The 14,331-nt window shown below is 39.5% G+C and overlaps 1 protein-coding gene across 3 annotated transcripts in view; it reads left to right on the forward strand.

The window, feature by feature from the left end:
• LOC126199226 (periodic tryptophan protein 2 homolog) overlaps positions 1-14,331 on the forward strand; it is a 178,117-nt gene that overhangs the window by 105,004 nt on the left and 58,782 nt on the right. The gene's annotated exons all lie outside the window — the stretch shown is intronic.

A 14,331-nucleotide genomic window follows, 5' to 3' on the forward strand; every position in this document is an offset into this window, starting at 1 on the left:
TTGGCATGGCGCTTAAGTCCTCTTTGCATAAAGTGTGCTGCCATCGAATTGTTGTCCTGGAGGGGGGTCGGTCAGCATGCAATTGGCCGATTCGATTTCTTCTTCACAGCCTTCTCTGCTCTCTCATTTCAGAGTGGCGTGCCAGCACTTGACTTTATACTGTAACACTGTCATGTGAAACATACAGTGCAGTAAGATTCAAATAATTTATGCTAGTTTCCTCTCCGTACAGCAACCATTGGCCATTTACCACTGGCCACCTGAAACCAGCAGATGTCTGCTCAGGTGATCACAATGTGGCACATCTTGAACACGTTTCTGCTTTAGCATTTGTTGCATAAAATTATTTATTATTTTAGTTCAATTTGTCATGCAAAATAACTTCAGTAAACTAAGTGAATGCTGTTCAATAACACAGTAGTGCAGACATTGCTCGCACAGTATGAAATTTGAGGAATAGTGAAGTGTGTGAATTACAGTCACAGTTAAAAGCTACTTGAAACATAATTGGGTTGTTATACAAGCTCCATATGTTTGTTTGTCTTGTCGAGTAGATCAATGTGAACATATTTATCAATTGCATTTTTTTTTTACTTGAAATTTTAGTATTTGCCTTTCAGTCATGTGTTGTATTTTGCATATTTGAAACTTGTGAACATTGTTTAAGCATTACAAAATATAATCTGAGGTGAAAGGATGTCAGATATTTGTGAAACATTGTTCACTTTGAGTTTAATAGAGGAGTGAAGGCGACACAGGTGGTTGAAGCATTTGTATTGTGTGTGGGATGAGTGTTAACAGTCAGTCACATCAGAAAAGGATTTCTTGTATCAAGAAAAATCATTCCTGTATAAATGATTTCCCACATTCAGAAAATGTTGATAATTGACGTATATGAAGCACTGCAACAGTGTAACCTTCATTTGACATTTACATTCAAGAGGCAAGTTTCAGAAATTGGAAGTAGGTGTGCCATGTGCTCTAATTCTAACCAATAAAACTCAAAGAGGTGACTATTACTACATTCTTGTTTGAACATCATAAGTTTGTTCAGTGAGCATTCCTGTGCAGTATTGATACTGATGACGAGTTACGGTGCCTTTATGTTAAGTTCTTGAGAGAAAATGAATGGCTGAGCTCTAACAAAAGACTTCTTCTCAAGTAAAGGGCAGTACAAGAGAGAGATTTTGCATCTGGTGGCACAAAAAGGGTGTTGTGTATTACGAACTGCTCCCCAGGAAACTGTCCATTGCAGCTGCCATTTGTTGCAAAAACCTTAGATGCCTTACAGTCATATTGTAAGAAAAACAGCCAAGTAGGCTATATAAGGTGTTGCTACTGCTTGAGAATGCCCGCCTACACTCAGCTGTTTTCACATAATAAGCAGTGAAGAAAATTACTTTGCAGACGAAAGTGTGTTTCAAACGTGGTTTAACTCTGAACTAGTAGTGTGGAATCTGTAAGCTATCTGAGTGTTGTCAGATTGTTCTAAATAATGTGAGAGAATATATTGTTCCTTTTATGATAAAACTATCTCTTGCTTACTGTTGTGTTCAATAAACTAATCGAAAAACACTATAAAATATGCACTGCACTAATATAAATGTGCTACGACTTGGCATGATAACTTTAGGATGAAAATCTATCACAGTAAAATACAAAGTATTTGTAACACAAGTGTGCCCAAATTGTCACAGGTTAGTAAGATGTTATGCACTTTGGGCTTCAAAACAGACTATCATACTCACGTAGTAGGGAATTGCGGTAGATGGAGTAGACCTAATTAACAAATCATTGTACCACAATTGTGTATTCACAAAAAACTAGAAGTTACTCCAGCAGAAGAAGAAGAAAAAGACCTTATCAGGTGTGCTATATAATGTCTTTCAACCTTATACTACATGTTACTGAAAGTAGCAAGAAGACATGATGAAGAGGTTTTCTTGAGGTTTATCTTATTTATTTTCAATCTGACTACATGTAGCTCTGTCAGAGAAAATGCAAAAGTTTGTCTCCATCAAGAATAGAACTGAAAACTAAGATGTAGCTTCCACTTCACAATGCGAACACCTTACCTCACAGCTACTGAACTGAACAGCTGCATCATTTTTCTCTCCCTCATAGCCCCAGTGGTGGCTGAGACATGTAATTTGTGCAGTAAAAGACAAAATTAATTGTAGTTTCTTCATGGAATGGCTTTCATGGACTCAAAATCATAAATTGATAACCCAGTATCACACCTTAAGTGAAAATCACTCAGATTCAATGGAAATGTCAAGGAAAATCATGTAAATTTAGCATGACACATCCAGGATGTAACTAGATGATCATAGATTTGTCAAATGTATTCTATGTTTTTCCACTGTCTAGGTTATACCAGTAGGAGGAGGAACCATTTCCATAGCTGATATATTTCTCTGGTGGTATATAAAGTCAGTTAACCAGTTTTGGTCTTCTCCTGCTATAATCGTGTGTGTGTGTGTGTGTTTGTGTGTGTGTGTGTGAATACACAATTAGGCACAATAATTTGTCCACTGGGTTTCTTTATACAATTACTCCAACTGCAACATCTCCATACTCCTCTAGTTTGACACAAGCTGATTCAAAGCTTAAAATACGTAAACAATATCATTTCAATATTTTGCACAAAAGTGTGAGGCTAAGAACAGCACAATATTATAGTGCAATATTCATGTCCATGACCTGTCAGTTAGGACTCTGCCTTACTAGCAAACATGTTGGGACTCAGTGATATAGAATGTATTGTGGTTGCTGGGGGGGGGGGGGGGCGGGGGGGGGGGAGAATTACCCTCATTTCAAGCTACACTTAAAATCTGAAACAGATATGGCTCATCATACGGTAGATAAAGTATAAAATAGCCCCACCTCTCAGGGATTTACTGGGAGTGGTACTTACTTGTAGTAACTTGAATGGAATTAAATTTAGCCTGTTGGGCACTTAAAATTACCATGACATTGCAAACATTGACAGCAGTGAGAATTCACAATATGTATCAAAATATTCAGAGTAGAACTGGGGCTGCTAAGACTTTTTTGGGCTGCACAACAACTCATGTTCTCTTTCTTTCAATGAAGTAAAGTATTTTCATCCAGGACAGTTACATTTTGGGTTGTCAGAGAATTGCACCTGATTTAAGTATGCACACACATCAAAAAAGGTTTTGCATCACCTCGGTTCTGAGAGTTCCAGAACCTGTACAGAAAATTGGAATAGAGATCAACATAAACATTATTTCCGCCCTTTTTATTTGCTCATGAAAACCACACATTGCATGTTGTACCACCATACAGTGAGACCTTCAGAGGTGGTGGTCCAGATTGCTGTACACACCGGTACCTCTAATACCCAGTAGCATGTCCTCTTGCATTGATGCATGCATAACTACAACTTCATCAAGGCACTGTTGGTCCAGATTGCCCCACTCCTCAACGGCGATTCGGCGTAGATCCCTCAGAGTGGTTTGTGGGCTCACTTTGTCCATAAACAGCCCTTTTCAATCTATCCCAGGCATGTTCAATAGGGTTCATGTCTGGAGAACACGCTGGCCTTTCTAGTCGAGCCATGTCGTTATCCTGGAGGAAGTCATTCACAAGATATGCACAATGGGGGCCCGAATTGTTGTCCATGAATACGAATGCCTCGCCAATATGCTGCCGATATGGTTGCACTATCAGTCAGAGGATGGCATTCACATATCGTACAGCCGTTGCAGCGCCTTCCATGACCACCAGCGGCATACATCATCCCCACATAATTCCATCCCAAACCAGCAGGCAACCTCCACCTTGCTGCCCTTGCTGGACAGTGTGTCTGAGACATTCAGCCTGAACAGGTTGCCTCCAAACACGTCTTTCGACAGTTGTCTAGTTGAAGGCATATGTGACACTTATCAGTGAAGAGAACATGATGCCAATCCTGAGCGGTCCATTCGGCATGTTGTTGGACCCATGTGTACTGCCCTGCAGGGTGTTGTTGTTGCAAAGATGGACCTCACCATGGACGTCGGGAGTGAAGTTGCACATTGTGCAGCCTGTTGGGCACAGCTTGAGTCGTAACATGACGTCCTGTGGCTGCATGAAAATCATTATTCAACATCGTGACAGTGCTGTCAGGGTTCCTCAGAGCCATAATCCATAAGTAGTGGTGATCTACTGAAGTTGTAGCACTTGGGAGGCCTGAGCGAGGCATGTCATTGACAGTTCCTGTCTCTCTGTATCTCCTCCATGTCTGAACAACGTCACTTTGGTTCACTCCGAGACACCTGGACACTTCCCTTGTTGAGAGCCCTTCCTGGCACAAAGTAACAATGCTGATGCGATTGAACCACAGCATTGACCGTCTAGGCATGGTTGAACTACAGACAACATGGGCCATGTACCTCCTTTCCGATGGAATCACTGGAACTGTTCGTTTGTCGGACCCCCTCAGTTTAATAGGTGCTGCTCATGCGTAGTTGTTTACATCTTTGGGCAGATTTAGTGACATCTCTGAATAGTGAAAGGGACTGTGTCTGTGCTGCAGTATCCACAGTCAACAGCTTTCTTCAGGAGTTGTCGGAACCGGGGTGATGGAAAAGTTTTTTTGATGTGTGTAGATTTGATGAAGAGCGATCTTCGTATTCAAGACATTGATTTGTATCCTCTCTTGTAGGGGTTAGACATATACTTTATTTGATTACTTTTGTAACATTCTGAACGGTATAATTTGCAGCACAACTGATCCATACAAAGTGCAAGTTGTAGGTATTGTCATCACTGTAGAAAATCTTTATCATGCAGCATCTCCTACCTCTCAAAGTTGTTCAACAAAAAAATTAGGGCACAGCTGCCTAGAATACAGGGGCCATAATTAGCAATACAAGCATGTGTTCTGTGAGTGGTGACGTCACAGGTGTGTCTCAGTACGGAGAAACTCCCAATAATGTGCAAACAAGAATACAAATTTACAACACACAATAGAACAAAAGACATAAATAACTATCGCATAAACATGCATGTAAGAAACACTCGCCATGTCTTTCTCATTTGTAATAGCATAGGCTCACCAACTGGCTGGATACTGCCACGTATCTAAAACAAAATAACTTAGAAATGAAAAGCCAAAGTACAAAACAGTTTCATTGAACTATCATAAATGGATAATACTGTTTTTGAACATTACTCAGACAATTCTGTGTCATCTTCACTCAATTACTTGTTGCTACAATCTTTGTAGAGAGCTTCATCTTCTGTGCCATCGGGCACATTAGAAACAAAGTAGTTGATAGTTTTATTGGGGATACATGTCCGAGATTGGGTCAATCCTCTCACACACTTAAGGCAAGCTTGCACATTTGACATGTACTACAGGCATTAATTGCCAGTCTTCATGCATCAGCCATTGTGTGTCTTTTATGTTTGTTCTTAATGCTTTGGAGCTGATGCCCATAAAAATACGGGCGCACCTTACCTGCCTGAAAATCTGATGGCCTTAATTTTATGGGTGCACATTCTCAGTCATCTTCTTCCTTCCTTACAGGCTCTGTTTGGTCTGGGAACCACGGCAGAAACTGTAATTGAAGTGAAACTTCCTGGCAGATAAAAACTGTGAGCCGGACCGAGACTCTAACTCGGGACCTTTGCCTTTCGCGGGAAAGTGCTCTATCAACTGAGCTACCCAAGCACGACTCACGCCCCGTCCTCACAGCTTTACTTCTGCCAGTACCTTGCCTCCTACCTTCCAAACTTGACAGAAGCTCTCCTGCCCGCGAAAGGCAAAAGTCCCGAGTTAAAGTCTCAGTCCGGCACACAGATTTAATCTGCCAGAAAGTTTCATATCAGCGCACACTCCACTGCACAGTGAAAATCTCATTCTGTAATTGAAGTATTTGACACTAGATGGCACGGGCATGCTGGTCAAGGATTATCAACTCAGGTTTTCAGAGTGGGGGATTGATGAATGATGAAATTTGCTTGTGGTGTTATGTTATTTTGAAGAAAGATATGTTGATTTTTGTAAGGGTAATGATTTGCATGATTTGATGATGGCACACGTTATTAAAGTAGCGGTTTTTGAGTGTTCAGATAAGGAGTTCATATAGCAAAATATGCAGTGTTTTTATTCAGATTTCTATTGAAAGAGCTTTTGATACTTAATTACCGTTGGAAGTGATTTTTGAGAGCGGGTGTCCAAGTTCTTCAGAGGCAAATATTGCCATTATTCCTGTTGATACTATGCCTGAAGAGTGCGGAAGACCGAGGAAAGTGTAAGGCCGAGAACTTAGTCCTGTACAGATTCTGAGGAACACTGGATGACTAATGATTGTGTTCCAGATACACATCTGTTCTCAGGACAATATGGAAAGTGCAGCCTTATCAGTTTAGACAGGAATAGCGCATCTCTAGATGTCTTTTTGTGTTTACTTACAGACAGTTTTGTGGATCATATAAAGCAGCGAAATAATCCGTATGTGCAACAAAGCATAATAAATTATGAAGCACAAATTCTCTTTCACCTTCCTGCTCACAATCAAAGTGGAAAGGACTGCTCACAATCAAAGTGGAAAGGAGTTACTCTTGTAGAAATAAGGAAGTTTCTGGAAGTTGCAGCTCGCGTGTGAGTGTAAGACTGTGTATGTGAGACCACTGATCCAAGACTCCTGTTGTTGTGTAATTTCTGTATAAACATCTTTAGCTGTCACAAGTTTCTTTCTATTTTGAGAAACTTTCACATCAGTGACAATTCAGTGGCTAAGAAAAACAGGAGAGGCTGGCTGTAACCTACTGCACAAGGTGAGAGCCTGCTAATTTCTAATGTGCATATACACCATCTCAAAATATTAAAATAGATGAAAGCATGTGCAAATATTGTTGCCATGTGTATTTCAAGCAGTACATGCCACAGAAGCCAAATACGGGATAAAAGTGTACATTTTTTCAGTCAGAGACACGTTGCGCCTAGAATATTTCTGTTTATGGAGGTAAGAGGTGCGACGCAGTAACACTCTTAAAGGCACTGCTTGGGAATCTGCCAGGAAAAGGTTACACTTTGTTTACAGATAGATTCTACACCAGTTCAATCCTTGGTTCAGAACTGGAAGCTGGAAAAGCTGCTCTTGTGGGAACTACAAGAAAATCTAGACAGGGATTGACAAAAGAAATGTGCACGATAAATACAAACCACACTGCTGAGATAGTGATCTTCTCTGTTAAGAGAGGCAGGGAGCAGGGAAAGCCAGCCTGTGTGGCGTACTATAATAAAAAAAAGTTGGGTGTTGGCATATCAGACCAGCAACTGTCATACTTGGCATTTGAGCTTCAAACTGTGAAGTGGTGGAGAAAGTTGGCATTCCACATAATACTAATGGTGATGGTAAATACCTTTGTATTCTACAAGTTAACTGGAAAACACCCCATGTCAATTTATGACAATTATCATGCAAATCTTTCAGAAAGCAGAGATCTTGAACCACGACCTGGTACATTGGGACTCTCCAGACTATAAACTAGAAACCATTTCCTGGAAAAGATTGCTAAACTGTCACAAATTAGTAAGACTTTATGTATTTTAAGCTTTGAATCAGCTTGTGTCAAACTAGAGGAGTATGGAGATGTTGCAGTTGGAGTAATTGTATAAAGAAACCCAGTGGACAAATTATTGTGCCTAATTGTGTATTCACAAAAAATGCAGAATTATAGCAGGAGAAGACCAAAACTGATTAATTGACTTTATATACCACCAGAGAAACATATCAGCTATGGAAATGCTTCCTCCTCCTACTGGTATAACCTACACTTTCGAAAAACATAGAATATGTTTGACAAATCTATGATCGTCGAGTTACATCATGGGTGTATCATGTTAAATTTACATCTTTCCTTCTGCTTCTGCTGGAGTAACTTTGTTTTTTGTGAATACACAACTGTGGTACAATAATTTGTTAATTAGGTCCACTCCACCTACCGCAATTCCCTACTACGTGAGTACAACAGTCTGTTTTGAAGCCCAAAGTGCGGGCATTCTCATGCAGTAGCAACACTTTATGTAGGCTACTTAGCTGTTTTTCTTACACTGCGACTGTAAGGCATCTAAGGTTTTTGCAACAAAAGCCAGCTGCAATGGACAGTCTCCTGGAGAGCAGTTCGTAATACACAACACCCTTTTTGTGCCACCAGATGCAAAAGATACTAAAAGGTTTCAGATCGATTATATAATGGTAAGACAGAGATTTAGGAACCAGATTTTAAATTGTAAGACATTTCCAGGGGCAGATGTGGACTCTGACCACAATCTACTGTTTATGAACTGTAGATTAAAACTGAAGAAACTACAAAAAGGTGGGAATTTAAGGAGATGGGACTTGGATAAACTGAAAGAACCAGAGGTTGTACAGAGTTTCAGGGAGAGCATAAGGGAACAATTCACAGGACTGAGGGAAAGAAATACAGTAGAAGAAGAATGGGTAGCTTTGAGGAATGAAATAGTGAAGGCAGCAGAGGATCAAGTAGGTAAAAAGACGAGGGCTAGTAGAAATCCTTGGGTAACAGAAGAGAAACTGAATTTAATTGATGAAAGGAGAAAATACAAAAATGCAGCAAGTGAAGCAGGCAAAAAGAAACACAAACGTCTCAAAAATGAGATCGACAGGAAGTGCAAAATGGCTAAGCAGGGATGGCTAGAGGACAAATGTAAGGATGTAGAGGCTTATCTCATGAGGGGTAAGATAGATACTGCCTGCAGGAAAATTAAAAGAGACCTTTGGAGAAAAGACAACCACTTGCATGAATATCAAGAGCTCAGATGGAAACCCAGTTCTAAGCAAAGAACGGAAAGCAGAAGGGTGGAAGGAGTATATAGAGGGTCTATACAGGGGTGATGTTCTTGAGGACAATATTATGGAAATGGAAGAGGATGTAGATGAAGATAAAATGGGAGATATGATACTGCGTGAAGAGTTTGACAGAGCACTGAGAGACCTAAGTCAAAACAAGGCCCCAGGAGTAGACAATATTCCATTAGAACTACTGACAGCCTTGGGAGAGCCAGTCCTTACAAAACTCTACCATCTGGTGAGCAAGATGTATGAGACAGGCGAAATTCCCTCAGACTTCAAGAAGAATATAAGAATTCCAATCCCAAAGAAAGCAGGTGTTGTCAGATGTGAAAATTACCGAACTATCAATTTAATAAGTCACAGCTGCAAAATACTAACGCGAATTCTTTACAGACGAATGGAAAAACTTGTAGAAGCCGACCTCGGGGAAGATCAGTTTGGATTCTGTAGAAATGTTGGAACACGTGAGGCAATACTGACCCTACGACTTATTTTAGAAGAAAGATTAAGGAAAGGCAAACCTACGTTTCTAGCATTTGTAGACTTAGAGAAATCTTTTGACAATGTTGACTGGAATACTCTCTTTCAAATTCTGAAGGTGGCAGGGGTAAAATACAGGGAGCAAAAGGCTATTTACAATTTGTACAGAAAGCAGATGGCAGTTATAAGAGTCTAGGGGCATGAAAGGGAAGCAGTGGTTGGGAATGGAGTGAGACAGGGTTGTAGCCTCTCCCCGATGCTATTCAATCTGTACATTGAGCAAGCAGTAAAGGAAACGAAAGAAAACTTTGGAGTAGGTATTAAAATCCACGGAGAAGAAATAAAAACTTTGAGGTTCGCCGATGACATTGTACTTCTGTCAGAGACAGCAAAGGACTTGGAAGAGCAGTTGAACGGAATGGATAGTGTCTTGAAAGGAGGATATAAGATGAACATCAACAAAAGCAAATCGAGGATAATGGAATGTAGTCTGATTAAATCAGGTGATGCTGAGGGAACTAGATTAGGAAATGAGACACTTAAAGTAGTAAAGGAGTTTTGCTACTTGGGGAGCAGAAGAACTGATGATGGTTGAAGTAGAGAGGATATAAAATGCAGACTGGCAATGGCAAGGAAAGTGTTTCTGTATAAGAGAAATTTGTTAACATCGAGTATAGATGTAAGTGCCAGGAAGTCTTTTCTGAAAGTACTTGTATGGAGTATAGCTGTGTATGGAAGTGAAACATGGACGATAAATTGTTTAGACAAGAGAATAGAAGCTTTCGAAATGTGGTGCTACAGAAGAATGCTGAAGATTAGGTGGGTAGATCACATAACTAATGAGGAGGTATTGAATAGAATTGGGGAGAAGAGGAGTTTGTGGCACAACTTGACTAGAAGAAGGGATCGGTTGGTAGGACCTGTTCTGAGGTATCAAGGGATCACCAATTTAGTACTGGAGGGCAGCGTGGAGGGTAAAAACCGTAGAGAGAGACTAAGAGATGAATACACTAAGCAGATTCAGAAGGATGTAGGCTGCAGTAGGTACTGGGAGATGAAGAGGCTTGCACAGGATAGAGTAGCATGGAGAGCTGCATCAAACCAGTCTCAGGACTGAAGACAAAAACAACAACTACAACAACAACAACAACAACAATAGATGCAAAATATTTCTCTTGCACTGCCCTTTACTTGAGATGATGTCTTTTGCTAGAGCTCAGTCATTAATAGGCAAGAAACAGAAATGAAAAGAATTTTTAGTATGTATTCTGAGAGACAAAAAACGTTTTGGAGGAGTGTGGTCCCCCTCCCCCCACTGCCCCCTCCCCCCACGGCCACCTTCCCCCCCCCCCCCCCCCACACACACACACACACTCACAAAAGCTACCTGTGTAGCAGATGCAAAGTGGCATTGTGTGAATTACCATGGTTTAAAATTTATCATACAAAGACCAAAACTGCATCTTAAAACAAAGCCAAAGGAGCTTACTGTAGATAAAACAAGCAGCATACTTGTTTATTAAAATTTTTGTTTAATATATATATTTCTTTTGGAAGCAACACAGGTTGTGTTATTGCTATAACAGAAACTGTTGAAGAGTGGTAGTAGTTTAAAATCATTAAAAACAGCAAGGCCTTTTGGTACAGTTCCATTCACTATGGTTCATGTTGGAAAGTGTTAAATGGTTCATTTAAACAAACATCTAATGACTGTAGAATTACCACCACTCCTGGAAATACAGCCAAGTCCGTTCTGTCCTCTACCAATTTTCTCTTTACAGTTGGAGTAGTATGATCTGTGTACGAATTTAGTACAAGCCAGAATGACATTGCTGTAAAAGTTTAATCAACTCTAATACCAAGTCCTCTGTGAACCAGCCACTTCATCTAATGCATACAATAGCACTTTTTGGAAATGCCTTGGACTTCAGTAATGCCTTGCATTTAAAAACAGTGGTAGCTGTTTATGGACATCAGCTGTCCAAGCAAATATGACAGCATGTGCTACTTTTCACCAACTGTGGACAATATCTTGACATCTTTGTTCCCTTTTGCTTCTGCCATGTAATTTGAGGGCATTTTAAAATACATCAGAGTTGGTTCACATTAGCCATTTGACCAAGAACATAATGATTTTCTGTGTGCCATCTGATTATGAAACACTGGAATTTGATGAGTTTTTCCCCGTAGTTTTCTGGCAGTTTCTGTGCAATTGAAGTGCGTCTGTGAAGAGAAAATTCCTAACATTTCATGAAACGGGCAACCCAGTTGCGGCTTCATTTGAAATTCATAACTTTCTGCTGTCAAACAAATTCATGTGCTTTAACTTGAACAATTAACAAGAACTTCTGTCACAGCTCCCAAACAAAATCATTCAGCACAATTTCTAATGTATAACAGAGACCATGTTTTGGCCCATAAATGTTTTTATGTTGCTGGAACAAGCTAAGAGTTGTTCTTTTGACCATCACCACCATCGATTCCATATCGCTGTCCTGCAGTACAATTTTATGTTTTTTCCTCGAGAAAAATCACTTCACTTTTCAACTTCGCAGTATAGTCAACATGCTTCAGCGTAGTGGACTAAACCTTGGCATTTTACAAAAGTAATAAAGTAGACTGAAACAAAGGGGGAAGTCCGAATGTGCTATCTACAAAAATTGTAGTGAGCACTGCTGTCATTGACCTAGATGTCAGTGGAAGAAGCACAAATGATGTTGGGAAAGGGCGATTGGTACATCGAACAAGTTTCACCCATTGCATGCAGTACGGATAACATAAGATTCATATTGATCATCTGCCAAGGTAGAAATCTCTCACGGAAGTAACAATGTCTCGTAAGAGCTTGTTTATAAGGGTGCTCATGTTCAAATGTGGAACTTACATGTACTCATGAATATGAAATTAAGTTAAGGCAATAAAACACTTATTATTGTTGCATCAGCAATATTGGCATCATTTAGAAGTCACACAGTCTACAAAGACATTTGCTGACAGCTTATGAACGTAGCTGTTTCAATGTAAAACTGTACTTACCGTGCTTGCCAACATCTCCAAGTTCCTTAAAAACGTTCGTTTTGATGGCATGTAAAGAAATTTATTTTTATTGGTATGAATATTCAAAAAACTACTAAATTCAAAGACGAACAATATTAAGTTTGAATTTCCCCCATGATAAAAAATTCATAACATTCAATATTTGAAACATTAACACAACAGCATCTGTGCCAAAATAACAACTAGTGGTAGCTTGTAATGGCATTTTTCAGAACTTCTTTGCCCTTGGATCTAAGCCACAGGTGCATTTTTTGGACCATGAGAATCAGAAGAAAAAGTTGTCTTGCATTTGGATAAATACAGTATTAATGTGGAAGATCATTCATGACAGAGCAATCTTTCTTGAAGCAAGAAAACAATGTTCTGCCGTGATTTCGTAGATAGCAAACTCACCGCCGCTGCCACAGCCACCACTGCCACCACATGGCACTGATGTTTCCAGCAGCCAATGCTGCTTTCACTCTTCTATTAAACTGAAAGTGAACAATATGTCACAAATATAAGACATCCTTCCACTTCAGATTGTATTTTAATTGCTTAAACAACATTTAAAAGATTCAAGCATGCAAATTCCAATGTGTTACTGCAAGGAAATACTAGAACGTCAAGTAAAAAAAATTATAATTGATAAATATGCTCTTGGCAATGTACTTGCCAGTGTGTCAAACACAAACATTTCACACTCAATTTTGCTTTAGGTATCACTTAACTGTGATTGTAGGTTATGCGCTTCAAAGGTTGTATGCTGTGTGAACTATAGCTGCACTATTGTGTTGCTGCAATGTGTTCACACAGTTTATCGAAAGTACTGCATTCGGTAAATAAAATTAAAATAATGAAAAAATTTTTACTTGTCAATGTGAGAGCAGAAACGTGCACAAGGTGGGCCACTTCCCGATTATCTGAGTGCTGCTGGTGACCAGTGGTTAATGCCTGCTGCATAGGAAGGAAATTGTTAAACATAAATTGTTCTGATCTTAACGCAGCAATGAACTGTTTCAAGGAAATGTTTGTGAAAGTTTTTGCCATTACATGAAGGAAATAATCTTTGAAGTTCCATCTGACTGATACATCCAGTAGACAAATGAAATGTGGTTTAAAAAATTAAATAGAGAATTGAACTCAGACTTGCAGCTTTGCATTTATGGTGCACAATGTTTACTGCTAGACTGCAAGCATTGCAGCAGCTTGAGTGTAAGACAACACTTCCTCCTGAAAGTTTTGTATCCTACAATGTTACCAGATCGTGGAGCTGTTCAGACTTACAGTCCCGAAGGAAAGCATATTTTGTCTCTGTGATTTCCAGTTTTTGTGTTAAAGAATATACCTTGTGATTTTTTAAATTGTAATATACATCAAGCTGAATAAAGTTTATTTTTAAGCTAACAATACCTTACAATGCAGCATTACACTGCTGCTTACAACATGAACAGAAATGAAAAAAAAAGCTGATGAGTCTAAAATCCAGGAAAGAGTAAACAAATGTACAAACTTGATTGCCACTCAGGAAAGTTAGCATTGAATTTTGTTAGACCTCTTCGAAGGAGTTGTGGATGAAGTAGACCTACAACCCTCTGTCCCTTGTTTAGGCAGCACTCTTCTATCTCTGGCCACTTAAAAGTTGATTTTGGTTTCAGTGAATTTGACAAATGATGCTTCATTGTGTTTCTCATTTTTTTACATCTAGCACCATACCTGTGAACCAGATGGGAGAGACCTTCTTAGATGAAGTAGCATGACATTCAATAAGTTCAACACAGTCCAGTAATTTTCTTTCAAGATTTTATCTCCAGATAGTGATACATCCCTGTGACTGGTAAACCGTATCTCTTCGCATAATTGCTTTCTTAAACGATGTCTTGCTCAAGCATATACTCTGAATCTGAACAACTAATTCCTTTCAATGATACCTGGTATTCATCTTCTGGATCTTCACCACTGACATCAGGCACGAATTTTC

Source organism: Schistocerca nitens, chromosome 8 (genome assembly GCF_023898315.1).
Source record: "Schistocerca nitens isolate TAMUIC-IGC-003100 chromosome 8, iqSchNite1.1, whole genome shotgun sequence".
In the NCBI taxonomy this organism is placed as follows: domain Eukaryota; kingdom Metazoa; phylum Arthropoda; class Insecta; order Orthoptera; family Acrididae; genus Schistocerca; species Schistocerca nitens.